This window comes from Elephantulus edwardii, unplaced genomic scaffold (genome assembly GCF_000299155.1).
Source record: "Elephantulus edwardii isolate Elephantulus edwardi_28Jun2011 unplaced genomic scaffold, EleEdw1.0 scaffold00114, whole genome shotgun sequence".
Classification (NCBI taxonomy): Eukaryota; Metazoa; Chordata; class Mammalia; order Macroscelidea; family Macroscelididae; genus Elephantulus; species Elephantulus edwardii.
In genome coordinates this window covers 10,126,570-10,133,057 of record NW_006399864.1, presented here as the reverse complement: position 1 = coordinate 10,133,057, position 6,488 = coordinate 10,126,570, and positions in this window count along the sequence as shown.

The following is a 6,488-nucleotide window of genomic DNA, read 5'->3' as shown; positions in this document are numbered from 1 at the left end:
CAACACACCCATCCCGATTACCCCAGTCACTGAAACAATCCATTTCATAGGGGGCCTTCCCCTCCTGCGCTGTCCCTCCACCCTCCCAAACATGATGTCCCTCTCCAAGGACCTGGCCCTCCTTACAACATGTCCAAAGTATGTCAGATGAAGCCCCTGAATCCTTTCCTCCAAGGAGCAGGCCGGTTTGACCCTTTCCAGAATGAATCTGTTTGTTTTCCCAGCAGTCCATGGTACCCTCAATACTCTTCTTGAGCACCACAGCTCAAAGGCATCAATTCTCCTTCTATTCTCCTTAGTCATTGTCCAACTCTCTGATGCATAACAAGTGATAGCAAAGACCATGGCCTGTATCAGATGCACCTTAGTCTCCAAAGAGACACCATTGCTCTTCAGTACTTTGGAGAGGTCCCTAACAGCAGACTTTCCCATGGCAATACGTCTTCTAATTTCCCGGCTGCTGGTGCCGAGAGTGTTGACTGTGGAGCCAAGCAAACTGAAGCTGTGAACAATCTCAATCTCTTCACCATCCATCCTGATGCTGCCAATTGGCCCAGGAGAGCTAAACCTTGGAAAGGGATATAACGCTGGGATGGAGGGTCAGTGAAAGAGAAGAAGAGTCCTAATGAGATGGATTGACAGAGTGACTGCAGCAGTGGGCTCATGTGTATCAGATGATGAGGACGGCACAGGATGGGGTAGTTTTAGGGCTACTGTTCATAGAGTCTTATAAGTTGTACTCAACTCAGCGGCAACAACATATTAAACATTAAAATTTGAGTATAATTAAATTTCCTTATCTACTTATACAAATGAGCTGAAGCACAATAGGTGTCTAAAAGAATGTAGAGGTAAGCCCTAACGAAGATTTATTTAATTTACTTTATGTTTTACATTTTTTGATCCTTGATGTCGTGATGGGTTACTTGTTTGGTTGCTAATCAAAAACACCAATAAGGAATGAATGGAAATCCAAAGTCTCTGTAAACATTCATTACAATGAATAAAAACAACAACAAATAAAAACAAACAGCAGCAGCTCAAGTCCTCCAGGTGCTCTGGAGAAGAACAATGAGGGAGTCTCCTCCCGTTATGATCTAGAGCCTCAGAAGTCTGCTCAAGGATCACCATGGGTTGCAATCAACTTGTTAGCACTGAGATTATTTTACACTGTTTACTTACAGATTGATGGTATATCTTGTTGTCTTTGAACTTGTCCTCATTGAGATCATTTGCCTTTTCTCTGAGGCCTATGCTTTTACCTTTCCTGTGTATATCTGTTCTCCTTCCCTGTGCTGTTTCCTGTGTTGTGTTCTCCTTCCCATCAATAGTAGTTCTAGTTCATCATCTTGGCCCTTGTTCCCCTCCAACATCTTTCTTTTCGTCCTTCATAGCACATAAATCAGCTGTTACTCCATTCCCCATCAAGACTCTGCTAATGTTTTTTTATTTCTACTCCTACCTTTGGCATGTATAATTTGATTGCTGGATATCTTCCCTCCTATCTCAAGTGAATTACACATATAAATAAAACTCTGTATCAGAATTTCCTCTTTTTTTATTGGAAGTTCGCAGATGCTTTGCAAAAATTCGGCTGTTTTAAGTGTGCTTTCCAGAACTTGCAGAAATGAGTTTCTTTCAGTCTGCTCTGATGAAATGAATTTTTCACTGACTTCTTGTTTCAGTTTCATTTTGATTTCTAATAAAAGCATCAAATGGAATTAGAAATAAAAGAACTAACTTTACTTTGTAAGGGTAAATAATTGAGCTGGAAAAATTCAGCTGTCGAGATGCTAGTTGATACAGTTGGAGTAATCAGGTGCAAGGAGTCACCTTCCACTTGCCTTGTGAAAAAGGAGGAGTACAAGTTATGAGAAGATATCATTACATGAATGTTACAGGGAGTTACTAGAAATTGAGCATTCAAAGCTCTAATTTAAATCTTCAGAATATTTATAGTCATTAGGTTTTTTCTTCAAATTAATACACTCTATTTTTGTAACATTTTACTTGCCATTGTTGAAAATTATTTGTCTGATGAGTGTAGGAAAAGGGAAACTCTATTGCAAAGACCCGGTTGTCCATTTTTAAAAACAAAAGAAATCATAAGATCATGTGTAAAATTAAGAAGAAATAATAATAATAATAGTAATAATAATAATAACGGTAATAATATGCAACTGGATTGCAAACTACAACCGAAAGGATAGTCCTATATCCCCCTGTCCTTTAAGAATTCTCTAAATTCCAGAAACTGATATATGATTATATATTTTAATATTTATTTTGAGATTGAGAAAAGTAATAGACTGAAAAGTAACACTTCATTACAACTATTCACATATTCACCTGTATTGACCTGCTAAATTTATTGTGTTTCACTTCAAGTCTTTATAAACAATCAATGTGGAAAGTACCGAGTATTTCAAGACACTCTAGCAAACCAGGATTCCTGCAGGCTTCTCCATGTTTCCATTCCTCCAGCTGTTCTTCCCACAAACCTTCCTGTGATCCTGAACTCCAGGCTCCCTCTTACAGCCCATACCTAATCCAATGCACATCCTGTTTCCTCACTCTCCCTAGATATCCAAAAGCCTCCCATGTTTCAAGACTCTCCCCATTAAGACTCTGGCTCAAGCCATCATCATCATCATCATCTTGGATAAATCCAATAGCTTGTTTACTGTTCTCTCAACTTCTACACAGATGTGCCATTATTCTCAACCACGAAGCCCAGACACTCTAGTTAAAAAAAAAAAAAAGGAAAGAAAGCTAACTAATGTTATTCTTAAGCAGCTCTCCTGATTACTTCATATTTCGTTCAGAGTACATACTAAAGTCTTCTTCAGATCATCGCTGGCCCTCACTCTGTACTTCTTCATGCCTCCCATCTCACCTTCTATCAAGTTTCCTCTTGCTTGGCTTTGCTACATCTACACTGGTCTCTGTGCCAACCTGTCAAGCATGCTCAGTCTCTATGCTTGTACCATTGTGTTCTCTCAGTTCAGAGAACTTTTCTTCCAAATATTTGGAAGATTATTCCCTTGTTTTTCTTTAGATTTTTGCTCAAATGGACTAGTGACAAGAAGCTGTGCTACAATTCCAAAGGCCACCAGCAGGTCCATGGGGGAAGGATGGGCAACTTCCTTCTGTTCAATTAACTGCCTCTGAAAACCCACTGAAGAGTCAGCTGTGGGTTGGATCTGACTTGATGGTACACAACAACAAAAGCATTACCCATTTAGAGAGACCTCCATGAGTCTAGCCAAAATAGTGACCCCTGTCATTATTACAGAGCATTCTAGTGACCTAGTCTTCAGAAATTTGTGCTGTTTTCCCCAAGATCACACCTCTCTGCTGGTTCAGATCCATCAGTATCTCCAAGAGAGAGAGATATGGGAAATATCTTGTGCAATTCAGTCTCAGAGCCCAGTGGAGGGTCAACTATGAGTCAGATCTGACTCAATGGCAATAAGTGAGTATACCCATTTCTACTCTCTGATATTCTCAATGTGACTTTGTTTAAATGATGAAACTTAAAGTCTCTTGATAGCTTGTGGATTTATGCACTGTTTCTTGGTTTTTGCTTTTTACTGCTAACACATAGAACAAAGCCTAGTCTGAAATGGTATTATATTGTTGAGTTAATGTATCACTTTATGTTAATAGTATAAAATAGGTGATATTTTTAGTTCAATGTCCAAGGCCCAAATTTTTTAAAACAATTTGCATCTTAACATCTATAAGAAATTCTAGAAATGATGGTTTTATGTTACATGTTTATGTCTTCTTGTAAAAAAAATCATAAATAAAAGATGTGGTCATAGTATCAGAGCACTCTCACTTTTAATAACAAAACCCAATAATGATTTCTATCATTTTACTAGGAAACTCGGTGGTACAGTTAACGTAATCTGCTGCTGACCACATTTCTGCAGTTTAAACTCTGTGAGAGGAATATGTGGTTGTCTGCTTCCACAAAATTCCCGACAGGGATGGAACACACAGTAAACAATGGACTGACTTGTGCTTCTCTGCTAATCTGGAGTGAACAGGCACCAATGATTGAAACTATTCACTGCAGATTACTAAGTAGCATAATCTACCCCTGACTATCATGTATTACTATAGCTCACCTTGTTGTGTGTCAGTTGCCTATTCGGGCTAATGTGCCTGTTAATCAGTGTTTCCCATGCAGACACCTGTGCTGTTAGCTTCCACACTGACATTTATGACATACACAAGACACAAAAGCTATGAAACACAGACATGCATGGGCACCATCTGTCTCCTAGGTGCTTTGGTCATCTGTGATCAAACAGTACACACAAAATACCTACACAATGTTAAAAAAAGTAGCAGTCATTAAATGGTCATCAACAGTAACAACAGATTCTTAGGGGAGTTTCTTACCAATCCTGAAATTACTCATATCCATTCCGATGTGCCTGGGCTAGTGTCCTATGGTCAGGCCAGTTGCTGTGTTCACATCACCAGGCCAGCACGGCTCCCTCAAGATTCCTGCTGCCAATGGGTCTCACTGAACTTCAGAGAGGATTTCTGGAACCTCTGCCCTTGAGCCACTCCAAGCCTCTGCTACCATGTTCTCCGTCTCCAGGTAGATGGAGTTCTTGTTCTTTTTGCCCTGCTACATGGTCAACACTCTTGGCACCAGCAGCCAGGAAATAAAAAAATGTATTGCGATGGGAAAATCTGCTGTTAGGGACCTCTCTAAAGTACTCAAGAGCAATGGTGTATCTCTGGAGACTAAGGTGCGTCTGATACAGGCCATGGTCTTTGCTATCGCTTGTTATGCATCAGAGAGTTGGACAATGACTAGGGAGGATAGAAGGAGAATTGATGTCTTTGAGCTGTGGTGCTGGAGAAGAGTATTGAATGTACCATGGACTGCCAAGAAAACAATCCTGGAGAGGACTAAACCAGGCTACTCCTTGGAGGCAAGGATTCTGGGGCTTCATCTGACATACTTTGGGCATGTTGTAAGGAGGGACAGGTCCTTGGAGAGGGACATCATGCTTGGGAGGGTGGAGGGACGGTGCAGGAAGACCCTCTATGAGGTGGGTTGATTCAGTTACTGGGGAAATCGGGATGGGAGTGTCAGAGACAGTGCGATTGGTACAGGATAGAGCAGGGTTTAGGGCTGTTGTACATAGGGTTGCTATGAGTCTCAAGTGACTCAACGGCACATAACAAGAACTACTTGGTCCCAAGCTGCCTGAGGTCCTGTGTGACATCCATGATGCTACTTAGGGTGTAGGTGGAAGGGATGTTGCACAGGGCACTCTCAGGTGTCTGTCCTGAGTGAACAAGTGTTGCATATAACCCTTCAGCCACTGGCTGACTTCATGCATGGAAATTAACAATTGACCTTCCCCATTGGCTTGCAAGCCTGTTTTCAGTGTTACATGTCTCTCTTCTGGGCCTAGAAGATCCTCAGTGGAGGGACCACAAAACCAAAGGACATGCTTCATTACCAGCTCCTTTTGATGGTTATGAGGTTTCTATGAATATTGGTGGGACGGGGTCACACAGGAATATAGCAGGGTGGCAAAATTGACCAACCCCCTAGGTAGGTACAAGGAATTCAATTCTATTTGATATATTTTCAAGCCAGTATTTGCATAGTGAATCAGTCAATCCCTACAAGACTGTGGGTCCAGCTAATAAATTTGTGGAAACGATCACACTCTAGCTAGAATGGGCATAAGGAGGAGACACCACGCTATGAGCCTAGATTGGGGTCCTCATTGGTCTGTAGGTCAAATGTGATTTATTCTCCAGCAGAGGCTTTGTTTTTTTTTGTTTTTTTTTTTAGCAGAGGCTTTGTGACATGTCTTCTTAATGTACTCTTCATCTTTCTCCTGCTCTGAGTGACCTAACGCAGGCATGTCTTTTTCATGGTAATAGAAACACAAGAAGACAAGGAGAAATACATAAAAGCATAGGCTTGAGGCATAGGGTTAAAATGAAATCTTTTGATCAAAGAGAGACACAGGAAGTTAGAAGCAGTAGTGAAGTGTGTACACTACTACTGCCAGGTCACATGATAAACAAGATAGCTACAGCTAGGGAGGAGAACTGCAGGTCAATAAAGTAACATAAATGATAACAACTCTTTACCTTTCAATGTGCCATCAAGTCGCTTGCGACTCATAGCCACTCTATGTACAACAGCCCTAAACTCTGCTCTGTCCTGTGCCAATCGCACCATCTCCAATACACCCATCCCTATTATCCCAGTCACTGAATCAATCCACCTCATAGGGAGCCTTCCCCTTCTGCGCCATTCCTCCACCCTCCCAAGCATGATGTCCCTCTCCAAGGGCGTGTCCTTCCTTGCAACATGTCCAAAGTATGTTAGATGGAGCCTTAGAATCCTTGCCTCCAAGGAGCAACCTGGTTTGACCCTTTCCAGGATGACTCTGTTTGTTTTCCTAGCAGTCCATGGTACCCTCAATACTCTTCTC